General features: G+C 35.0%; 1 protein-coding gene across 4 annotated transcripts in view; it reads left to right on the top strand.

Annotated features, from left to right (window-relative positions):
• Tet (Ten-Eleven Translocation (TET) family protein) overlaps positions 1-13,059 on the top strand; it is a 113,854-nt gene that overhangs the window by 87,805 nt on the left and 12,990 nt on the right. The window lies entirely within an intron of this gene.

Raw genomic sequence — 13,059 nt, 5'->3', positions numbered from 1 at the left:
AAAAAGTAAAACTAAGGAACAGGCAAATGTCGAATTAAAATTAATGTCGAGTTAATCGAGTTTTGTTGTTGCTGCTCAGTTTCTTTCTCTTTGTTTTCCGTTTTTTTGTCTTCTTTTTTGTGTTCTTTTTTCCAACGAACAAAGAGCAAAAAAGAGAAGAAGAAAAGAATCTGATTCTCAATCTGAAAGCAGTTTGTCTTCTTCCCATTTTTTTAATGTGCACTCGCCCTCTCTTTCTGGAGCCTGTTTATGCTGCCTCCCTCTCTCGTGCCCTCCCTTTCTTTCCTCCTCTCGCCCTCTCTTTCGCACCCGTTCGACCTTATGACTGTCTGTTTACCTTGGCAGCGCGCAGTCGCAGCCGACGCCGCAGCCTCCGCCGAAGAGCAGGCATTGTACTATTTCAAGGATAACCACTAACCCGAGGTTCTCCTTTGTCCCATCCAAAACTGGCCTTCGGATCTGTGGAGTATTCTCCTATAAATTGCAATCGATTGATATAATTACGGGGGGCACATAACCCCAGAGCCAAATCTGCACGGGGAGAAACTATATTATAAATATTTTTAAATATTTTTATAATATTGGGTTAATAAAAAATATTTATATATATTTTATTGTATAACATAAAATAGATCCTTACAAAAATAGCATATTACATAATATCATCATATCACCTCTCTCAAATTAAAATGCAATTTATAAAACTGTAATAAGGGTATAGCGATCTACTTTTAATTGGGAACTCTTCCCGAAATTTTTGATGAACATATTATAAAGATATTATTTATATTTCATATCATTTCTAAGACAATTTCTTTCAAATACTGCCCCCCTTTTCTCTCTCTGCTGCAATTGCACCCAAGTATCCATATTTAATAAGCACTTTTTATTGATTTCACTTGGCCATCAGACGACTTTTACTAATTAACACTTTTTTTCTCGCTTTCCCTTGCAGGTAAGTTCTGGACATTTGCGTTGTGCTTAACCCAAATCGAATCGGTTGGTAAGAAAGGAGAAGGGAAATGGAATCCGAATCCGAATCGGAATCGGACTTGGAATCGAAATCGGGCTAACAAGACAAGTCACTTAATGTCTGTCGCCAATTTATTCGCATTTTTTGTGCGCCTTCTCTTTGTTTTTGGGGCCAATTAGCGAAACGAGTTTCTGGTGTAAACGCCGAGGAAAGGAAAACATTTCCGCAAAATAAATAAAGTAAAGTAAAGTTGAAGAAAGAGGGGTAGAGAAGGCCAAAACCAGCTGGCCGAAACGGAGGTATGAGTGATTCATGCGAGTACGAATGAGTATCTCTTAATACGCTCCAACTCACATCGGGTTCCCCATTCCTCAGCTCCCAATCCCCAGATACCAGATCCACTTTACTCTCCAGAAAACCCGACGAGATAATGAGCCGGGGCCGTAAGGAAATTAAATACAGTGATTAAGTAACTTAATGACGTGGGATAAGCCACGAAATGAGCAGGCTTTCGTTTGTAATCCCAAAAAGTTACTAGATAAATCCAGGATTTGTGCCCCACACTCCACCACTTCAATTGTAGGCCTCTTCATTAGGATCCCAAGTTGATCCGCCTCTTAACTTCAAAACTTCAAGACCTTTTTATTCTTAAGAGCCTCACTTATTTCGGCGGTCACTGAACCTCCGTCTTTCAGCCACCACTTCTTCCTCATTTGCATTTCGTAGCATACAAAAACCAACAAGAACCATTTTAATTGTGTTTAATTAGACTCTCGGCTAACCGAAATAATTATGCATAATTAAAAGCTATTTTGCATTTTTTTAAAGCGAATTTAAGGCATTAACCTGAAGGCAAATAAATTATGCATGTCACGCGTGGCGTTTAATATACCTATAGAAAAATATCATTTAGATTTATTATATCTCCTCATCTCGTTTGTCTCATAAACCAAAATTATAATTGAATCGAATTAAATTAAATCGAAGAGATGATGATATCACTGTAAATTCCCCGCTAAAAATATATGCCACTTTATGCCATTTTATTAGGTCATAAATTTCAATTATAAATTATTCATTAATATTTTTCGGGAAAGTTTCTAATTTAGCCGCAGTTCAATGAACCAAAAGTAGGCAATAGATCTAAAATAAATAAAAACACTCTCAAGCAAAAGAAACGTCAAGAGGCGAATAATGCAAAACAATTTTAGCTTTTTCTCCGCTTTTTAGAATAAATTGTTCAATGCTTTTGGGTGTGGCAAGTGGATTGGTTATTATTATTGGGTTTTGCTGTCATTTGCATAGACTTGGAGTTAATGAAATTTTTCAAATATCCATTGAGGGGATTTGTATGTGGGTGGCGGTGTGACATGCATATTAAATTGGATTAAAGTGCTAGAGTTATTATATCTATGTAAATCCAATTGATATTGAAGATTTTTTACATTACATTGAAATATTATTTAAGGGAAGTAGACTAAATATTACCCTATTCTTTAGATTAATAAACTCGTTTTTTTAGTTTACAAAAAATCCTTTTATAACCCATCTTTTACTTAAGTAAATTTATTTAATTTTTAAATTTAAAATCTCAAAAATACTATTAGAAAAAATGTATAGATTTTTGTCAAATTTGAAGGCTTATTCCCATGCCCTATTAACCCTTTTTATACCCTTTTTTTGGTCTTATACCAGGCACATATCACTGCTCACATACTTGCGCATATCAGTTTGTATGTTAAACACTTTAAACGTGTTTTCATTTTGACTTGTTTGCTTTGCTCTTTACCTTCTTTTTTAAACTTCTTACTACACAAACTACACGGCAACTGCGACCCTTTTTTCATTTGACTTCGTTTTCGTTGTTGTTGTTTTTTTTTCCTCTCGTAGCTCGTACAAAATTATATTTATTTTTGCATTAAGCACGAGGTCAATTAACCTCATGCCGCGTCGCGAGTTCAATAAACGCAAAGCACACACAGCGCGCCAAATACAAAATGCGAAATACAAGCAAAACTTTAAACTACACACAATCGCACACTGCAAAAATTTAACATTCACATAAAAAGCGAGGGAAAAAAATGCAAAAAACTGTGTTGTGACGTCGTTGTTGTCGTTGACATTTTGCACATTTTACAACAGCAGCAACAACAACGCGGTTTATTTTTTACACAACTTTTTTTTGCAATTTTTTCTTTTACAATTGTAAATTGAGTCATTTGGTTGTAGCTGCCAGTTGTCGTTGTTTTTCACCCTTTTTTTATGTTATTGTTATTTTTGTTATGCACTTGACAACGACAACATATGAACAAGAACGGCAGCAATAGCAACCAAAAACTCATTCATCAACACTTTCAAAGCACATTTTTTTAACCTTTTTGGTACTTTTTTATTTTTTTTTTCATTTTTGTTGTATTTGCTTAGCCTAAGGCCACTGCTTTTTGAAAGGGGTGGGAGGGGGCTTGGGGGCTCTAGAGCCCCTCTGGCCATTGATACACCGACTCGCGTGCCGCTCTTGTTCTTTTTTTTTTTGAGAGCTCGTTCCCCCATTTTTTTGTTGTATTATATTATATTTTCATATTTATTTGCTTAGTTTTTTTCGGTTCTGTCATTTTTTTGCCCATACAAATTAATTGTAGTCTTTTTTGTGGATTTTTTGTTGAACGTTCTCGCGTTGCCAGGCAAAAAAAAGCGAGGGAAAAAAGTTTATTTTGATTTTGTTGTTTATTTTGTATTTTTTTTTCTGGCCCAGCTTGGTAACCGATGACGTTGCCAATCGAGGGTGGCGGCACACAGGTGTGCAAAATGAATGTTGAGTGGGGTAAAAGCGAATGTAAATCAATAATCGAGCAGAGGGAAGTGCAAAAATGCTAAATAAATGAAGACAAATTGGGTAAAATTTGTTTGAACAGTTTATTACTGGCAAGTTTCGTTAGCGAAGGGGCTATAAAAACGAATGAGGAAATGGCTGGGAAAGTATATAAATAAAGCTGGAACAATAAAAAAATACAAAACAAGACGGCTAGTTAGTAGAGAAATATAGTAGCCATTAAAATGGATAAATGGGAATAAAGCATTTAAGTTTCATGTGGAAAATAACACATTGTTACTATTATTTCTAAGTAAAAGTTCAAATTACTGTAATTAAAGATTCTTAAGACATTTTTGCAACAAATACCCGAATGCTAAATTTACATAAAAAATTTATAAAACATACAAACAAATTAAAAAGTTATTTTAACAATAAAAGTATAGATTTCTACGACAATTTTACAATAAAAAGCGATGTCGAAACTGACCCTAAAAAATCGAAAATACTCACAAACAATTTAAAGAACTATTTATAAAAAACCTAGAACAACTTTATGACTTGTAAACAATTTTCAAGCATAAAACACCATATTATGTTGTTTAGCCTGGCAACTTTAATTGATTTGAGTATGCAAATTGCTAGATTCATTAGAAAAACACTCAATTTGACTTCCAATCGATGTGCGCAGCAATTAACTCATTAAATGACTAAACGCTCGCAGCTCATCAAAAAGTATATGAATGCCAATCGCCGAAGGCAGTAAAAAATAGATATACGCAAAATACATAAACAAATCAGATAAAAGTGATTCATGGTGTCAAATTGCTCAGCAGTCGGGGTATACAAAAATTTTAGTTACCTCTAAAAAAACGTTCACATGCCATTTTGGCATTTCCGTTCGAAGAAAAGTAACCAATGAGCTAAAAGCTTCCCCATTCATGACTCACAACAAATATATCTTGGCTTATACATACAATGTATCTTTATATGCCGGCAATTATCCAAGTTGATCTAATAACCCAAGTGGGAAATCTGCGGGGAAAACTGTTGCAAATACTTACATTTCCACTCGGCTAAATCGCGGCCAGGCCACAAAACTAGTTTACTGACAGACAAAAAAACTCAGAAAAATACAGAAAAACTAACACAAACTAGTATTATAATAATGACTTCAATTTTCAGGCCGGCCAGCCAAAGAGATTGTTGTAAAAATAATAATAATAACGAAAGCAGAGTAGAGCAGCTAGCGAAAAAAAAGATTGTATTTGGCAACTTTAGCAACGAGATTCTTTGACGTGAATTTATGGCAATTGAAGACAAGTTTTTAATTATGTTTTTGCCGTCGTTGTTGCTGTTGCTTTTGCTGTTGTTGTGTCTGTTATGGCCTGGCATAATAATAATTTAAATATGGCCAGGACAGCCTGAAAATGAAGTGGCACACGGCATTAAATCATCGCGTGCAGCTAAAAAGGATAAATAAGCGAAAGAGGAAAAACAGCAACTGCTGCTGTTGCCTTCAATTTACTTTTTCCAATCACAGGAATTGAATCAATTTTTCGTTCAGGTTGGTTACTTATCGCAGACAATACTCGATTAAAATGGTTTATCTGGAAAATGTAAGGGCACATAAAGAAAAAATGTTGGAGAAGAAACACTGTCTTAAAATGGTTTCTATAAAAATTATGATAATAATCAAGATATATTAAAATATTCATTCAAACCTTAAAAAAATATTTCGAATAATTTTCAAGGCACATAATGATGAATGAATAATAATGAATAATAATAATGAATTATTTTTGTAAATAAGATTTATGGGAAAATGTTATAAAATTCTACACAATAACCTTGGAAATAGTTTCAATTATTTTTTAAAAAATATTTCTTATTTCTTAAAAATCACTTTTAAAGAGTTAAGAACAAACACTGAAGTTGTCTCTATTTTCCACCCATATTTTTTTACTTCTAACAAGCATATTTATTATATTTTTTAAATGCACACTTCAAGCACATAACGATGGTTTCTCAGTGCCCAATTAAATCCATAAAAATATGGTTTAAAAATACCAATAATAATGCAAATATAAAGTGGGGAAACAACGGGTCAGACGGGAAATATTTTCGCTTTAGTGTTGCGGCCTGCGAAAAATCTTCTCCTTCTGCTTGTAATTATGGGAGACTTGTTCTGCATTGTGGCTGCTGTTTTTGCAGCTTTTTGTTGCTGCTGCTTCTTCGTCGTCTACATTGCAATTTGTATGCAAATGCAATCGACAATACAGGCAACAAACACACACAACACACATACAGCATAAACAACGTGATTAGCATAACAGTCGACGAGGCCGTAAATATTGCATTTTAGCATAATTGTTTATACTTGGCAGCAGCTGCCAAACGAAAGCAACGCCTCTTCGCAGTTCGGCTACTTTGTATTTAGTAAGCCAAGTAATTAAGCCAACAGCATTTCGGCATATAAATTGTAATATTCCTCTCGAGGCTCGAGATTCAAGCACACTTAATGAGTTTTCTATTCAAACAAAATGCTTAATAACTGGCAATTCCAATTTGCCATTAAATCCTTTGTGTGAAGGCAACATTTGCATTAATTTTGGCAGACAAAAATATTTCATTTATTTGAGCAATGGACATGAATTCTAATTAAAGAAGGTGGAATATAAATAATTTAACAAGATCTGCTGTAAATCAGTGAGAAGGTCCCTGTTATTTTGCTTCTCTTTGATGCTACAAATATCTTAGAAAATATTTAAATAATTTTGAAGCTTTACGTTTGTTAGACAGGAAATATATAATTAATTTGCATTTAATGCAATAAGTGCTATTCAATAAAATACCTATTTTATCCATTAATTGTTTAAATTTTGTGAGTTTTTTCACACTTTTCCCCCTCTTTTTTTAGCAATTTTCCCCAACCATCGCTGCTATTTTAACTGCATTTTACACTGCATCATGACAAATTTCTCACACTAGTGTCAACTGCCGACATCTGAGATCGCTTTCAACGGCTTTCGGCTGTCGGATGTACACAATCTTCCCTGCGAATCCAACAAGTAGAGTGGAGTCCCCGTTCCCATTGCCATTCCCATTCCCAAAACCCATTTTCCATTTCCCATTCCTGCCTTTAAAGTCGAGTTTCAACGAACTGTGCTAACTTTCTATTGTACAATGCGATCCAGTCACTTGTTTTTGGTCCGAATGACGGAGTGTGTGTGCGTGTGTGCCAATTGCCGACCATGTGTGTCTGTGTGTGTGATGTATCCACAATGCCTAACTGCCTGTGACGTTGTTGGTGTTGGGAATTCTCGGGTATAACACTAAGAAAAAATCTTATGCCTTCAGTATAGCCATAAAGATTTATTTCAATAATATTACTTATGCCCCACGTTGGGCGCCAAAAAAAGTTATGAGACCAATGTACTATCGTTTAAAGAATTTTAACATATTACAAGATCAATTACTGTATCAAATTTTTCTCCCTGCACCAATGGATAAGTATCGCTTCCAATGTGTTGCTGTTGCAGTTGCAATTTCTGTTGCAGTGTTGCCTGTGTGCTGCATGCTATCCCCGTTTTGGGGGCTCTCCGCTTTGTTCGTGTTCATTTGGCAGTTTCCGCGCTGCAAACTTTGTAATTAACTTTTGTCACGACGATGCCAAAGTCTTTCGAGGACTCTCGACCGAATGTGAAATAAATACAAATGAAGGAAACTGCATTCTGTGCGAGGCGAACATGCATAAGTAATTATTTATTTGCGAGATGACAGCAAATATTTCTTAAATATGCAACAATTAGCGACGCCAGCTTAAAAACCGATTAAAGCCGGCAAACAGAAATTAAAGCCAAAAGGAGAACAATAGAAGTTTCATGGCGTGCCAAAAAAAAAGAAGAATAAAAATAAAAATAAAGGAAAAGAAGAGAGCAAAAAAGAATTGCCAAGGAATTCGTTAACGACTCGACATGCCAAAATTAATGGCATGCCTGGCAATAATTAAAACAAAAACAAGGCAGCACGAAGCTGACGCTGCAGAAAAAAAGAGCAGACAGAGATAGATGGAGGCAAAAAGAAAGAGACAGGGACAGAGCATCCAAACAAGTTTTTCTGACAAAAAAAGAAAACAAAAAATAAAAGCGGGGGCGGAGTGAAACGAAATGCATTATATAACAAGCATTTCCATCCATTTCCAAATGACTTTCCGAAATGTAAAGTCTGCTTATCTGCTTTTTCGGGCGCGATTTGCAAATATTTGCTCTATTGATTACCACCGAGTAGTTTTTTTACTAAAAGTGATGAATGAACTGGACTCCTAAATTTTAAATGCATTGTATTCTAGCTAAATATTATACTATTTATATCGGTTCTTTAACAAACACCTCCTCTAAAACGCTGTTTGATATGTAACAAGTACCTTACCTAGTTAAATTCGTTTGTACATATTTACCTTGTACCTTACATGGTCCGAAAATACACCATACCCTTTCAATCACTGATTATAAAATGCCCGCCCACTCAAAGCCCATCAGTAAATGTGCATTTCCACCGCCCTTTTCCAATTTAATTTATCGCAAATATGCAATCAAAATGATGATGTGAGTGGAAGTGAATGCAATCAATGATGGCTTGATGAAAGGCTGCCTCTGGTTTGACTAACTGAAACTTTAATAATTCAGAAGGCGTAAATTGAATTAGTCAGGCATTTCTTCTTCTCCTGGAGGGCAAATGTCATGTCAGTGGATTATTTCGATTTTAGTTAAGCTGCCGCAGAGGCGAGCTGCTTAAGAATGCAACTGTCCGTGCGATGGACGAACAATTGCAGCCTAATTGAAAGCTAAATTGAATAAAACACACACACACACGAGGACAAGCCCTCGACACATACAGACACATGCTAACAAGACAGCAGTAAAAAAAAGAGAAAAAAATGTAGCCTGCTCAACGGCGCACACTCGACACGTACAATTACTGTACAGTACACACACACATATGCAGTTGCAATTACTTATACGACGGTGTGTGTGTGTGTGTGATGAGATAGCCAGACGGTCCGCAAGAATCTCAAGAGCCTGAAACTATGGAACACTAAGAGAAATTGCATAGAAATAGTTTAAAATGTTGAGTTTTAAAACTTATTATAAAGGTGTCTAAAAGTATGCAAAAAAATAAATCGTTCTGTTTTTCACAGCATATTTTAAGAGATTTTATATTTCGATTTTAGTTCAATTTAAAAATAGTTTTTTTTATGATCTTAACAAGCATACAAAAATATTTAGTTTTGTCCCACGTTGGGCGCCAAAAAAAAGTTTTGTGTCCAAAAATAGTTCAAAAAAATCACATTGGAGTTGAAACTAAAAACATCATTAATTCTCTCTCTGCACCAGCATAGCCATTCCAAAATGCTGCAGGATAATGGAATGGAATAAAACAGGACATGGAGAAGAGAGAGCGGCGGACGGGAGACGTAGAAACACATTCTGTGCACATAAAAAGGGGGCCAAGGAGATGGAGGGCGGTGGAAGAAGTGGGCGGGCGGAAAATTGTGGAAAATGCAAAATTAGCATGAATACGAAATACAAGTTAAATATTTGAGCAGCCCAAAGGTGTTTCAAGCGCAAAAAGAGAGACGAAACGAGCATAAGAATGGAGCATTAAGAGCGATGCAAAAACCGAAAAACCAGAGCCAGAGCCAGGAAAATGGAAACTGGAAAATGCAGGCGAGCACCGGAGATGCTGGGGATGCAATCATAGAAATTGCATTTGCCGTTTGAGCAAATGGTGCTTGCAAGTCCAAAATGAAGTATTCTGCCGCATAAGCAGAATGTGCCCGATAAAGATTTGCTTTAATTGCTAGCCATTATTCCAAAATGGGATATGTGTATCCGGAGGTCCTGAACTCCTGAATTGTAAACATGTAATCAGTTTCCCAGGCAATAGAAAGTAATGGGAAAATTTCTTACATATCCTTTAAATTAATTTTTCTGAGGCTTAAGAAATGTTTCTGTCCTGATATTTTTTTAATTTAAATTCAAATCTTCCCTTAGTTATTTTCATTGTTTATTTTTCCATTTTCCAATAATACGACCGACATGACAGTAGATAAATAAAGTGCTGATAAAATTAAAAATAAATAAGAGCGCACACCAGCGCTCTAGATAACTAATATTTGATTTATTTACAATTTACCCGATGCATTTGTATTTTTTCGCTGTCTTCCACCTTGTTTTCTTTTCTTTTCCTTGGCTTGTTGATTTGCTGTTTATTCCTCTCCCTCCTCCGCACGCCTTATCAGCAGACTTTGACTTTGGGGACATGTAAATAATTTATATTGTATACTCTGTTATGTGTGTAATTTATGACCGCCGGACTGGCACACTATAAAAAACAAAGAGCGCGAGAGAGGTGTTATATGGTTCTTATCAGCGTGAATGTGGGACGGGTGAACGAGGAGCTAGTAAAATAGTTGGTGCCTGGCAACAATATCAGACCGGATTATAAATGCGGAATTAGTATATATAAAATGAAGGGTTGAAATTGAATAATTGGTTTTACTAATTAAAAAAAAATTAAATCAGAAAAAAAGTTTAAAACATTCGAAAATTAATTTTTAAGAAATAAATCCTATTCAAAATCATATAAATCATTTTTAGTGATCTAATTTAAAATTTAAATTTGTTAAAAAATTGAACATAAGATATTTTTTGCATAAAACACACTAAAATAATTTAGACATTTTTATAAAATTATTAAAAAAATATATGTTTAAATAAACTAAAGTAGAGTATTTTGAGACTGTCTCAGCAATGCTTTTACCTTTACTTAACCTTATTTCACTGCGTTTCGTTTGCTGCTTATCAAGGCGATGTAACGCACACAAGCATAAAAAACACACACATTAAAAAAACACACATACACAGGGAGATAAACGCACACAGGGACACAACTAATTGCTGTTTACTCAGCGCGCAATTTTCTTTTCAACACTCAGAGAAAAAGTTGGGGGTAAACGAACACAGAACGCCGAGGGCCATTGCCCGCGGTGTTCATCGTTGTTTTTGTAGCTGTGTCAACTGCAACTCACTAATCTCTCACTATCTCACAAACACACACAGATACTCACTCATACATATAAACTTCCTATATCTCTGGCGGTGCCATCTTTCTTTAACGTTTTATTTATTTTACCAAGAAACAAATAGTTGCCGCGATGCAAACGGGCGATCATAAAAATTTAATTAACTTTTATGAACTGGGTAAATAGTGGCGAAGAGAAAATGCATTAAACGCAGCGCAGAAAAAACTAGAAAAACATTTACCCAAGACCTCGGGCCTGAAAATACATTTTATTTACTTTCTTTACGATTTTTCATTTGCCCCATGTTTGTTTATTTGTTTGCCGATGTCTAAGCAAATGTTATTTTTCGCCCAGTGTTTGCAAAAGTTTAATTAATACTTCAATGCTAATATTTATGATGACCTAATATACAGAGGAGGTTAGAAAAATAGTAGAATTAGAATTGCAAAAATTGAATTATTAGATTGCAAGTTTGTGATGATAAAGCGAATTTTTATTTTTTGTCTCTCATATTTTCAAGTAATATTATTATAGTAATATAGTTTTTTAGGAACATTCTGCGTAAAATGCGATTATATTCACCATGAATTTAACAATCGCCCTATTTCTTTGCCCCCATCTGTAGAATGTATTTATTTTTGGATTGTTTGCTCTTAAAATGCTAAAAAAAAAGAAGGGAAATGTAAGCAAAAATAATTGGCAATTTTCAATTGGAAATTGCGTGCAAATTTATTTTAATTTTGCACCTGCGTTCGCCGGCAGCCCCATCGATGTTTGCAATGCAAATATTTTTAGAAAGCAAAAAAGGAGGGAAACCCTCCGCCCCCTCACTCACCTTTTTTCCAGGCCGAATGTTTGTTCAAGTTATTTGGCTGCTTCGTTTGCCACCTGGTCCCAGAGATAAGGAGAGGAATTCGAATTTACCAGCTCGCATTGTTGGATTTATTTGCATAGCATTATGCGACACATACCATACATACTATATATCCCCTGCCAAGGTGGCAAATATTATTTCACACATGTGTAAAATATAAATCACTTTATTGCAGCCAATTTGCACAAACGATTTGCTTTGACTGCCATTTTATGTGTGTTGGCCATGTATGCAAATTGTGTTTATTGTCTGCACTCTGCACAAAACTCCCTGCCACATAAGCCACATTAATTGGATGCTGCTGCTGCTGCCTTTTTTGGGCCATTTTTGATTTGTGCCTTTCGCAATTAGCAGGAAATATTTCGAGAAATATTTGTTTGCCATTTGGACCCGAAGAAGTTTTGTTGATTTATTGCAAGAAATTTACGACAGACACAATGTTTATTTATACGGCTTCCTCTTCCTTTGGATTTATTTCCCTTTTCATCAGCCTGTTCGAAAGAAGAACGATAAAAGTTGGTCTTTCGTTGTGTAAATTCATATTTGCACAGCCAGCATTTTAAATACTTGGAGAGCAATGCTTCATTAACTGGGTAAATAAGGGTTTTGAGGCAATACATTTATTTATTTCATAATTTAAAAAAATATAAAAAGTTAATAAATAATAAATAAGTTAAATTTAAATAACTAAAATGGCTTTTTTATAATTTTTTCCAAAATTGAAAAGCTTTCCCTATACAACAAAAAATAGTTTTATATTTGCCCACAAAAGAAAACTCTCTAGTATTATGCAAAAATATCTGACCTGACATTATCGATTGACCTGCCAAGAGCAGCGGAAAACTATTTTTGCCTTTTCCATTAGACTTTGCATCCCTTCGCCACACAACAAAAAATAGGAAAATAAAACTAATAAACGACGAGAAGAAACGACGGCAACTCTTTTATGAACATAAATTTTGAAAGCCTTTAATGGCGAGCTGCCACAACGACAACAACAAATGGCAACCGCAGCTGTTGCTACGAATTTTTGCAACATTTTTCCTCTGTTTTTGGATTTGGCTGCACAAATAAATTGCGCATAAATCGTGGGCAACATAAATTTTACATGTTGCCCCGGCGTTTGCAGACTGAAAACAAGTTGAACCAAAATTATGTGAACGACGAAGCGGGCATAATTTATGCGATCGGATGGGGAGGCAATTAAAATATTTGTGCCAACTAACAAATTTCCTTAATTAAAAAATATTTTAAACTATGCAATTACGAGTTGGAAAAGTGAAATCAACAAAATGTACAGTTTTTAATAAACGAGC

Source organism: Drosophila takahashii, chromosome 3L, assembly GCF_030179915.1.
Source record: "Drosophila takahashii strain IR98-3 E-12201 chromosome 3L, DtakHiC1v2, whole genome shotgun sequence".
Lineage (NCBI taxonomy): Eukaryota > Metazoa > Arthropoda > Insecta > Diptera > Drosophilidae > Drosophila > Drosophila takahashii.
The sequence above is the reverse complement of the archived record's forward strand: the minus strand, read 5'-3'. Positions and strand labels throughout refer to the sequence as shown.